At 36.1% G+C, this 12931-nt stretch overlaps 1 long non-coding RNA gene across 1 annotated transcript; it reads right to left on the reverse strand.

Moving 5' to 3' along the window:
- Positions 1 to 7711: 7711 nt before the first annotated feature.
- LOC129483881 (uncharacterized) lies at positions 7712 to 9921 on the reverse strand. The gene is made up of 3 exons (XR_008658323.2): positions 9552 to 9921; positions 8475 to 8565; positions 7712 to 8048 (listed from the first exon to the last, which is right to left on the reverse strand). It is a non-coding gene; the product is annotated as an uncharacterized lncRNA (long non-coding RNA).
- Between the last annotated feature and the right edge of the window lie 3010 nt (positions 9922 to 12931).

A 12931-nucleotide genomic window follows, 5' to 3' on the forward strand; every position in this document is an offset into this window, starting at 1 on the left:
TTTGTCATATTCAAATTTCATCACAACAGGACATATTAGCTGAGAAGTTAAGTCTTCCAAAAAAGCGAACACTGTCCCTCCTTGATTTGTAGTTTCATTTCAGTATCAAGCTCTTTTTCTGCAGTTCGGGGAGCAGGCTTAGACCAGCCTTCTTATAATTCATCCTTGTTTCCAACTTGTTTATATTTACCAGTCAGAAAAAAGGATGATTTCAATAGATGAAAAGGAAAAACACAATTTTTTTTTTTTTTATCTCCTCACAGATGCCTGGAAGAATCATTTATTGGAGGAAAATGGTATTTAACGCCTTATTCTTCTTCTAATAAGCAGGACTCTTTCAAATACATAGACTCTTTTAAACTATTTTTATAATGGTTGTTTCAGCAACTATTTTCCCTCTCACTGATAGTACAGAAAACATGTCAATAAGGATATGTCATATATAAAGGAAGAACTCTAAAATTGATTGAAAGTTGAAATAATTGCCTCTCAGCAGAAATTAATATATTTCAATGAATAATATTTTATGGCAACACGTTTAGAATTGATTTTGTTAAAGTTTTGATAAAAAATAAATATGTTTTGGATTTTTTCCCTAAACATCCCCTAGAGTAAGGGTAGGGTTGCAAACTACTGTTTATAGTAAAAACTGAATATTGGAAATTTACATAAATATTATGTAAAAAAATATGAAGAAGAGAAAGGAGAAAGAGAAGGTGAAGAAACCGTACAGAAAAGAAAGGGATGAAGAATTTCTGAATTTAAATACTTTAAATTTTTCTAAATTCCATACTGTAGGGTAGGGCACATAGTAAATGCTCTGTGTGTGCTTAGTAAATATGTAAAACCTCACCTTCTCTGAACCTTTGAGTTGAGTGGTTAACCAAATTGCATCAAATTTCAAAATCGAATTAATATTAGGAGCATTAGTCTCCCCTTGAATCTTGGACCGCAGTATCATTAGCACATTGGAGGAAATTTCTAAAGATTTTCCCTTTCACTCCATTTTGACAGGTCCTATTGATGATGATAAATGATTTGTGTGTCAGTTTTCTTTGTACAACTGCATTGCCTGCTAACACTAGCACATTTTTTTTGTTTGCTATCTTTTTTCTTTGGTGGCAAAGAGCAATGTCCTTGGTATGAGCACAATTGCTTCAGATCTGAAGTACTAAATAAGATAATGAGACCCCATGAGTCACTGATGATGGAGGAGGTTAGATGGAGTGATGGCTCTGCCTCCAGAGACTTCCAGTAGTTAAAAAGCTGCTTAAACCTTCATTCCATAATGAGTCTGACTTCCCAGGGTCTCAACTGTGAGCCGAAAGCAAGTTTGGCACTTTGCAAAATCTATTAAGAGGCAGGGTATAAGTTTCCATTGAGAGAAACTAACACTTTCTCTTTGAATGAAAGTTGGTCAACAATTGGTGTCTGGTAGAGTGACAAAAGCCATAGAAGAAAAAAAAATACAGTTTTGCCATAGTAGAATGAACAGTCAAGAAACTGACAAGTAATTAAGTCTCTTACCTGCCACTAAATTCAAAAGGCTTTTCACAATCCTAGGTTATTGCATACTTATATAAATACCCTGGGTAGTTGGCAGTCTGTTCTATCAGAGTCTTCATTTAGTGCCTACTATGCTCAGTTAATGCTGAACGATCCTTGTTTTAACATACTAAAGGTGAAAAATATGCGTTGCTAACATCTGAAAATTGACAGAGGCTTTTATTCCATGCAGTTGTTTCTAAACCCAGAGGATGTTTCTTATATGCATTGACTTTCAGCCATTTCATGTGCATGAGATGGTGGTAGATAGATTCTAGCTGGAATTAATCCTGAGATACAGACTGACAGAGTTCAGGGTTAGCTCAGGAACTAATCATAGGAAAGACATTTGTGGGAAATGTAGTTTCGAATCATGGCGAGAGATAATGTGATTTAGTGCTCATGTCCCACTTTTGTTGCTTTTAATTACATACTTTGGACTGCTGCCTATCCTCTCTGAGCCTCAGCCATCTTATCTTTAAAGTGGGATAATAAGATGCCATAGCCCTCCTATGAGGATTATCTTCATCATCAAGTAAGATGATAATAAATATGAAAGCAATTGAATTGTCAACTGGGAATTAGTGTATGTGCCAATATTAGTCTTTATCGTGCTTTAATTTAGTTACCATTTTTTGAATGCGTGTCAAGTGTCAGGTTCTGTAAAAAGAGCTAGGAATACAAAAACAACTTAAGATTTAGTGCCTATCCTTAAGCACAAACATATAATTATCAATAAAATACTCAAATATTCACAGCTAGTCCTAGAAACTTCAGTCCAAGGTGTCATAAATACTTAGATGTCACAGTATTTTTAATTACTCCTTAAACATATTTATATTTTTTATAGACTAAAACAGCTACTACTGCTTCCTATGGTATCATTCCCCTTCTGCCTATTTTCCCTTCTAGGTACAGAGGCTTCCAGTAAAGGCATAATTCCCACTATTACTGTAGAGTGGGCAGAGGCCATGAAGGCAGTCTCAGTTCTGCTACTGATATAGTTTGGATTTGTGTCCTCGTCTGAATCTCATGTTGAATTGTAATCCCCAATGTTGGAGGAGAGACCTGGTGGGAGGTGATTGGTTCATGAGGATGGAGTTCCTCCTTGCTGTTCTTGTGAGTTCTCATGAGATCTGGTTGTTTAAAAGTATGTAGGGCCGCGCACAGTGGCTCACACTTGTAATCCCAGCACTTTGGGAGGCCGAGGCGGACAGATCACTTGAGGTCGGGAGTTCGAGAGCAGCCTCGCCAACATGACGAAACCCCATGTCTACTAAAAATACAAAAATTAAGTGGGCATGATGTCACACACCAGTAATCCCAGCCACTTGGGAGGCTGAGGCAGGAGAATTGCTTGAACCCAGAAGGTAGAGGTTGCAGTGAGCAGAGATCATGCCACTGCACTGCAGCCTGGTTGGCAGAGCAAGACTCTGTCTAAAAAAATAATAATAATGGTAAATAAATAAAATAAATAGAAGTGTGTAGCATCCCCCCTTTGCTCTCTCCCTCCTGCTCCAGCCCTATAGGACTTTGCTTCTCCTTCACCTTTCATCATGATTGTAAGTTTCCTGAGACCTCCCCAGCCATGCTTCCTGTACAGCCTGTGGAACCATGAGCCAACTAAACCTCTTTTTAAAAATAAATTACCCAGTCTTAGTTCTTTAGAGTAATAAATTACCCAGTCTTAGGTAATTCTTTAGAGCAATGCAAGAATGGACTAATACAGAAAACACTGTTCACTCTTCTGTTCCAAAACACCAACCACAACTAACTGCTAGTGTTGTCAGATTACATCTCTCCACTGGTCAAAACCTCCATTGACTGTCACTGAAGTTAGAATAACATTTATCTTGTTTACTGCCACCATGTCTCAGCTGTCATCTCTAACCCTTCTACCCTGTCTACCATGCCCCAGTCACACCGTTCCTCCCTAGTTTTTACACAAGTCTGCTCTAGCTGTATTCACTCTTCTCTTTGGAGGGAATGTAATCTCTGAGATACCCACACAGCTATCTTCTTCACTTTCCTCTAGTCTCTTCAAAGGGCTGATTCCAGAAAGGTCTTCTCTGTCTTCTATCTGAAATAGCCAGATACTTCCCTTATCAATTCCTGATATTTTATATTTTGGAATTTTCAATGTCTACTCTTACCTACTCCATGCAGAGTCTTCTACCTATAACTTGCTATTGCTACATGTGCTGCATTTGGGGACAAATGCTCATAGATGTCAATGACCCACAGTCACTGGTGCTGAAAAATTATTTCTAAAACAATAACCTGACCTCATTACACTGGTATGACTTTTTAGTTGATGAAAAAAAAGAGTGTATTTGAATGGAGTTTACAGTTTTCCAGATTGCATAAGTACTAGTATATTCTTCCATTTCATGTTTCATTGAACCTAAACAGTCCTTATATGTTCCCTCTGCACTTGTGATCTATAGAAAGTATTTCCTCCCATAGCTAATAGCTTCTAGCTCATTTTTAGAACAGAGAAAGAAGAGAAACAACATGTATTGCACTCCAACAAACAATCATGTGTTTAATTTACATGCACAGGATCTCAATTTTACAGGTGAGGAAACAGTTTCAGAATTGTCAAGTAACTTGCTTAAGGTAAGTGGTAGGTCAAGGTTTGGAATCCACTCTAAAACCACTACTATTTAAATTATTCCATCCTTCTTCTTTTTTCCTCATACTTTAGAATCATAACATGCCTCAAATCAAGTCTTAAGATTTACAGGCCAGTTGTTGATATTGATATTGTAGTATCCTCTCTTTAAACACTGGAATTGAGCAACTTCAAACAGTCATTGGACCAAGGTCTTCATGCTTCAAATAAACCTGCATCAAAGAAACCTGGCTAGAAGACAGAGATCATGCTTTATTCCCCCACAAAAGGATTATGTTTAGATTTAATGTTGATGCCTCAGTTAAGTGCTCACTTTGAAAATCAATACAACATTGTGTGCTTGGTTGGCTAAATATCTCTCAGTCAACATTAATAAAAATACAGCAACAAAACAATGCACTTTGACTCTTTATTGCTTGTCTCTGGATCTTTCGGCCTCATAACTGTTAATCAAGCATACTTATTCCTTGTACATAATAGCAAGTATGTAGTTCATTCAATAAGTGGGTAAACTGAGGCAAGTTGGCCTATGGCAAGATATATGCATGCACCTTTGCTCTCCCAAAGAAAAAAAATAAACGTCCTACAGTGAGTCCTAACATAGCTTATGTAACACTGAGCAGAAGTCAGCCCCGGCAGAAGAGTGCTTTTTTTAGTTATTCCCTCTAAGATCATGATTGTAGAGGCAGTAAATGTGAAGAAAAACCATAGGTCAGTAAGAAGGTACTTTAATTAGCAACAATCTGTTATCCCAACTTAAAAGAAACTTCAACTACAATAGTCCACAAAAACAGAAGCTTGAACACAGAGAATCCCTGATGAACGCAAAAAGAATTGTGTTTCTATTTAAGATAAGTGAAAGGTCAACTCAAATGTGGAGGTAAGATTATTAGAATTGCTTTCTCCGTTATGGTTGGATGAGAGTAGTTAGGCTGAAAGAGTGTGGGTGGGGTCCTACACACCATGTTTTTTGTGTAGTTAATTTACCTCATGCTCCTGTCAGTTACCATACTTTTTAGTTTAGGGCCCTATTGCTTGTAAGGTGCATCACAAACTCAATGACTTTAAGGGGAGAAATAAAAAGGGACAAAGGAACACTAACTCACTAAATGAAAACATTGACTGTCACGTGAGTCCCAGTTTAGAAAATGTTTTTTAAAATCTGTACATCTCAAAATTAAAGAAATGCTGTATCAATGCCTGATTAACACCTCTTGGAAAGGCTCTTAGAAGAAACACTTGGAGAAATGTCATTGTTAACTGTAATTCTTCCTGGATTACAATACCTATATAGAAAGTCATTTTACTCTTGATATTCATATTAGCCTTCTACCATCAATCGAGTACGGTGAGTATTTACTTAAAGTCATCAATGGGTTCTTGTAAACTGTAACTCTAAGCAAAATGACATATAATAAAAATAATTTTACCATAGGCTAATTGATATAAAGAAGAATTAAGTTCCTGTGGCATATTTCTCATCATAAATACATCACTGTAATTCTAAATACAGATGTAATGTAATACAGATGTGTTTTACTTACAATATTAAACATGGAAATACATGTAAACTATACATACATTTAAAACAATTAATTAAAACAAGTGAGATATTATTTACCTACTTATTCCAATTAAAAATCATGGATGGCCAGAACCTATCCCAGCAGCTCAGGATGCAAGGTAGAAACCAGCCTTGGACAAGACCCCATTTCTTTGCAGAGTGCCAGCACACACATGCACACTCACTTGGACTGGAACCATTTAGACACAATTAACGTGCACGTTTTGGGGATGTGGGAGGAAACCAGAGCACCCAGAGAAAATCCATGCAGACACGGAGGGAACCACCAGGCTTTACACAGACAGTGGCCCCTGTTGGTAGCCATTTTTTTTTTCTGTCATCTATGTTACAACAAAATGACATTGAATGAAAGGATGTTATTCAAAGATCTCCTGTATTTACTACATGCCTAATACTGCCTAGGCACCATTTAATTTAAGTTAATTTTATAAGTTATCTTATGTTCACGGGAAGACTGGAGCTTAGGTAGGTCAAGGAATGTCCTGAATATCATATGGTCAGAGACAGAATAAATATACAAATCCAGATGTGGGGATTCAGAAGTCCTTACCTTCACTTTACACAAATACTAAGGTCTATGTTAATTAAAATTGCTTAATTGTATGCAATAGAAACTGACTAAATGGAACATAAGAAGGAATGGAGTTACCAGAAGGATATGGGAATAGACATAAAGGAGGCTAGAGAACCAGAGAATCTCTGGTCATCCAAGTTGAAAAAATTACTGGACATCATCTTTGACTGCTACCATTGCTATGAATTCACTCCAAACATTTTCAGTCTTTTGGTTGCTGTTGTTAAGTTTCAGAGAAAGAGAACACAATTGTCCAAACTTAGGCTATCTTCCCATATTTTAGTTGTGGATGAGCAGTGTCCTATGCTTGACTCTTCTTCCAAACTATATCCAGTGGTGAGATGAAAGTGACACCTAACACAGTGCATCATTGCAACAAGGAGAGAGAATAGATGCTAGATCGTAAAACATAAGATGATTATTGGAAAGTCTTTGTCAGAGGGTTGCTTTGAAAAGTCAATGAAATTATATTAAACCAGGATAGGAGACAGACTGAAACTGGAACAAAAAAGTTGTGGTATGTTTTGGTCCTGAGTCTTGATGTCATTTTAACTTACCAGGACATCACAAGGCCAGCCCTCCTGCTCCAGTCCTGACCTTCTTCCCGATCATGTAACAAAGAGGTTTGGCCTTCTGATTTATGCTTGGGTATCACAGAAGGCATGACCATCTTAATAAAATATCCAAATTGTCAATGTGTCTTCTTTAATTCATTTTTAAAATCAATTAGTTATTGATTATCTACTAGGTGCTAAGCAATGAACTTGGTAATAAATACATTTGATCCATGTTTATAGAGTTTGGATTCTAGAGACATTGGATAAGAAAATCCCAAGTAAATGTATAATTTTAAAATTTTAAATTAAATTCAATATGTCAGACAATCAGAAACCATCTGTGTATGCATATATATATTTGTATTTTTCATTCAGGTAAATGCATTTTAATATTAAAGACAATTAGAAAGTTATCAGTATCTCAAGAGTTACATTTTAGAACAAAATGCATATTTTTAAACAAGTAAAATGTAACATAAAGCTATTTTCTGAATGAAACCATTGATATTAAATTTGAGTCCATGGCATAAAATGAATTACCATGTCTCATGAAGTGTTTTGTCAAACTTTTGACTAGATGACTAGAGGACTTGCTGAGGCCCCTGAAATGTTATTCTCATTCTACACATTGGAAAATTAGGGTATTAGATTAGTTGACATTTAAGTTTCCTTGAAGTTTCAGAATTTTGTATCTCATTATATTTATGTAACAAAATGACTCCATAAACTAAATTCCAATGTGATGATATATACAAGAAAATTATTTAATCTCACAAGCCAGAACAATAGAATAGAAAGCACTGTAAATAAATAAATGAATTAATCTGTTCAGCAAATATTTATTTAGTCCTAACTCTTTGCATAGTTTCTCAGGACATAGCACGCATGGACTCACACGTAATACCAAGAGAGGACAATTCTGAAGGAATTAAAGCTGTTCCTTAGCCAATATCCAAATACGAGGTGTCAAGAGAGATTTATATTTCTCTGAGATGTGAATACTAGGTCTGGAGATGCCTGCTGCCTGTTTGTTCAAGTGATTTTGATGAATGTTGCTTAATTTTTTTATGGCTCTTATCTTTTGAAGGTTGCCCAATAAGTCTTCATAAATGTCTTGAGAGTGACATTCTTCTTCTTTCCTTTAAAAGGACACTATAAAATGGAAAGATTAGACTATATATATTTTTATGCTGCAGGCTTCAGTCTGATAATTAGTGAGGAGGTAACAGTATAAATGAAGTACCGTGATTTATTATAAAAAAGAATTCCAATCTCTAGTAAAGACAGTAACGTCTTCAAAAAAATAACAAAAGAGAACTTTTTATTCTTTAAGAATGAGATTCTTAGCCATAGTATTCAATATTTTTGCAGTTTCTCTAATACAATCTAAAGTAGGATAGATTTTCTTTCCCCTAAAGCTTTGAATAAAAACTTTCCATGAACAGTATTATTTTCTCCTTGAAAGAATATTACCTATCCCATTTATCTAACTTTTCAGTTAGTATTAATAATAGCATTTTAGCAAGGATAAAAACAAATAAACTGCCCCTAAAATAAGCTTTAGTTATCGTTAGGTACCTGCTGCTGCTTATGTGAGTGTCAGAACCAGAGATGGAACCCTGGGGTGCTGGATTCTAGCCATTCTCATCTTGTTAAATCATAGTTGGCTCTGAAATGAATGTAAGATGTTGGGCAGATGTTATCAAATATGCTTCAATGAGAGGGTATCATAAAGCTCTTAAGTCATTTATGCTTCTAAATGTCAAGTAACTAAATTGATATTCCCATCTGCTTGGAACCTTACTGGGGAGAAAGGAAAATGAGGAATGGAAATTCTAATTTTCTTTCAAAATGACTTCAGCGTGTTATCATGCCAGGGACATCTATTTTTGATGTTTCAAGTTTAGAAAAGAGGGATGGATAACTTTAGCGGCTCTTTTAAATTTTATTTCTTTGAAATGCCAAATGATTATGTGCATTCTCCACACCCATGATTGAAAGCAACAGGGTTGTTCTTTAAAGGCAAGAGTGATAAAATGTTAGGTTTAAAATGGCAGTGGGTCTGCCATTGTTGTCAATTCTTTCCGTACTTGCCTTTCTTTCTTTCTTTTTCTTTTTTTTTTTTTTCATTATCATAGCTGAGGGCCCTCTTTTTCTTTGCCTCTGTTCTCCCTACTAGCATGACCTCAATTTTCCTCCCTGGGTGCAAGTTCTGCACTCTATTAACAATTCTCCAAGTTTATGCAATAAATGGCTTGGAAACATAGATGTGTAAGACTTTATAGCATTTAAAGGATGAGAAACCAAGCCACTGAGACCATTACTGTTGTCCTCTAAGAAAGCCCTTCTAGCTAATACTTACTAAATAATTGCCATAGCCAAACACTACTCAAAATTATTAAAACATACGGTAATTCTTTTAGTCCCCTATACTATGAGATAGCTAGCATTATCATTTCCATTTCACAGATGAGGCAAATGAGACATGGAGTGCTTAAAAATTTCTCCAAAATAACAGAACTAGTCAGGGGAAGAGCAAGAGGTGGAACCCAGATTTTCTGGCTCTTAGCTTTTGTATTAGTTTCCTATTGCTGCTATTATAAATTTAGTTACTGCAAACTTAGTAGCCGAAGCAATACAAATGTATTGTCTTACAATTCTGGGGGTCAGAATCTGGCATAGGTCTCATCGGGGTTATGGCCAAGGCATTTTCAGGGTTGTGCTCCTTCTCAAGGCTCTACTAGAGAATCCACTCTCTCTTTACAGCTTCCAGAGGCCGCTCACTTTTCTAGGCTCATGCCGTCTTCCTCCATCTTCAAAGCCAGTAACATCAGGCTGAGTTCCTCTTCTGTTTCCATCTCTCTGGTTTTTACATTTTATTCCCTCTTCCTCTTCTAAAGATCCTTGTGATTACACTGGTCCATATATAGAACCCAGGCTAATCTGCCTGTTTTAGTCAGCTTATGAGAACCTTAACTCCATCTGCAACTTTAACTCCCCTTTACCTTGTAATGTCACACATTTACAGATTCCGGAGATTAGGATGTGGACATCTTTGGGGAGCATTACATTGCCTGCTACAGCTTTTACATTGTACAACCTTTTCTCACTACGATTGCCTTAATAGTATTAGCTGTCTCTCAGAGACCAGGTTAGGTGTCTTTCTACATGTTTTTACTTGGTTCTCACAGAAGGCAGGCAGCCTTCTCTCTTATTAACAGATGAGATAAGTTCTGAGGGGTGAGTACCTTATGAAAAGTAAAGGGGTGGAGTTAGAATCTACATTTATCCACTCCAAAACCGGGTTCTTTTGTTGTACTGTGAAATTTTGACTAATTTGCCTATTCTTTTATTAGCATTTTTACATAATAAATTACTGAAGAATTGAACAACTCCACCTTTCCCTTTTATAAAGAGCAAAAAAAAAAAAAGCCTGTTCCCAGTCTTTCGACAATTCAAGAGCTTATTCCTTGCTTTGGTAAGCATAGTTGGCTGAATGTGCTATGACCTGCACACTAAAGGCCCTAGATGAGATTATTGTTTCCTTGATGATGCAGGAAGCAACCCAATATCAGGAAAACTGTCAAGGTTCATAGTGATCATGGTATGGTAATGAGAAAATAGCTCCAGAGGCCCAAATATGTCATGTTGTAGTAGTCCTCATCTGTCTTCTGCAGATTTTGGATTTCTTCATCTGTAAAATGGATATGATAACATATATCTTGAATGGTAGTAAGAATCAGAGCTAACGCATTTAAGACAAACTATCTCACAAAGAGTTAATCTTAATAAATGGTAGAAATCATTGTGATTTAAAATATATGTCTGGTATCTTAGCTTCTTGTAGGTCTGCTTTCAAAAAAAAAGTGTAACAATAAAAATCCAAGTGTTTGGAAAAATTAATTAGGCTTTAGTTCTTTTTTTATGAATAATGACCACTCGGAAGACTCTGAGGCATCCAGGGAAGCCATGGCAGGGACCATCTTACTCACGGTTTCCTGAAAATGGCAGAGAACAGCATTGAAGAAAACTGCGGCTCAGGCTCATGCGGACTTCTGTTTGAAGTTCGACCCCACAGACTTATGAAACCCTGTAAGTCTAACATCTCCTTTGATTTCTTTTCTGTTTTAACCCTCAAAGTACTCTATAAAACATCAAATCTAGGACATCAATGATTATGAGATGCAACATTTGTGTGTGTGACATTAGAAGAAAAGGAAAAAAAACGCTGAAAACACCTATCAAGCCACAAAATGTGATTGTGCAATAAGAATTTTGGAATTAAATTCAAGACAATGCTACATATTTTGATTATTTATTTTGTTTTGGTGTGTGTCCCTACAGTATGTTGTAATCTTTATCGGGGTAAGTGTCTCTTTAATGGTGTAATACCATTATTTTCTCAGCATCAAAATCAGTGCCTGGAACACAGTTGATGTTTAATAAACATTTGTTGAATAAATGGCAGGGGTGCTTCCCAGGGGTATGAGTCATAACCTTACCCTCCAAGAGTTCCTTGTATATTCATATAAATAATAAAATAGAGTCCAGGAAATAATAAAATGTCTTAGCTTATAACTTGCGTTTTCATAAAGCAACTTGACACACATTGTCTGCTTTGTTTATTACCCGCATCGTGTAACTCAGATGTAGGAAAGGAAAGCACCTTGGCCATGGCCTGGCTGTGGTCAAGCAAAGACCCAATGCTAACTGAGCGACAATATTATTTTTCTGTACCATGTTTCAAATTCTTGTAAAAGAGAAGTAAACTGAAGAACTGTTTTGATGAATTTACTAACTGCTGCATTGAATTAGCGAGGTCAATCTGTGGAAGCGGGCCGATACTGGTGGATTCAGGAGCATGGTTGACTGTATGGTCAGTTGTTTATAAAAGTGTTGACCCTTGTGCTTAGATGTCACATAAAAACCAACAGGTGGCTGAGTGCGGTGGCTCACGCTTGTAATCTCCACACTTTGGGAGGCCAAGGCGGGCGGATCACCTGAGTCCGGGAGTTGAAGACCAGCCTGGCCAACATGGCGAAACCCTATCTCTACTAAAAACACAAAAAAATTAACTGGATATAGTGGCTCGCACCTGCAGTCCCAGCTACTCAGGAGGCTGAGGCAGGAGCATCACTTGAACTTCAGAAGTGGAGATTGAAGTGAGCAGAGATCATACCACTGCATTCCAGCCTGGATGACAGAGTGAGACACCGTCTCAAAACAAACAAAGAAACAAACAAACAGCTGGGAAATCAGTGAGATATGATGGTCATGAAAATCAGCACATGGCCTGGGGGAAAAGTAAGCCAAGCTCAGGCCCAGGCAAAAAATAACAAACAAAACAAAAAAACTGTGAAAGTGGATTGGAAATTAAAAGATTTTTAAACATTGAACACATAAATAGATGAAAGATCATAGAGAAAACACTTGTCTACAGACAGGTATGTTTTACAAATAAACACACAAGTATATGTTATACTATATAAACTTATATAGTATATATATGCATATATATATGCTTATATATATGCATATATAAAATATGCATGACAATATTTTTTATACTTAAATGTTTTAAAAAGAGTTTTGTAAAAATAAGTGAAGTGTATAAATTTTTCTAAAGATAAGATCCCTAGAACCTCTTCCTTCCTATCTCTCCAACAGTAGCAAAAATCACTAACAATTGGTTGTCATGTTTTTACTCATGTCTAAATCAACTTATACCCATACACACACAGCTATACAATTGTTTTTCATTTTTAACAAAAATGATATCCTACTATACATACTTTTTTCTATAAATAATTTTATTCACTCATTTATCATATATCCTCTTCCATGAAAATATACACAAACTACACTCCTTTTTAAAAGCTGTATGCTATTAAATAGTATGGATGTGTTGTGATTCATTTAACTAGTATACATTATTTCGTGTTTGTACTTCTATAACTGTATGTAATAATCAACTGTTGCCTAAATATTTGTTAAATATATTCTCTTTGTTTCCCTTTATTTATTGTTTTCTCATG

The sequence above is a fragment of the Symphalangus syndactylus genome, chromosome 6 (genome assembly GCF_028878055.3).
Source record: "Symphalangus syndactylus isolate Jambi chromosome 6, NHGRI_mSymSyn1-v2.1_pri, whole genome shotgun sequence".
Lineage (NCBI taxonomy): Eukaryota > Metazoa > Chordata > Mammalia > Primates > Hylobatidae > Symphalangus > Symphalangus syndactylus.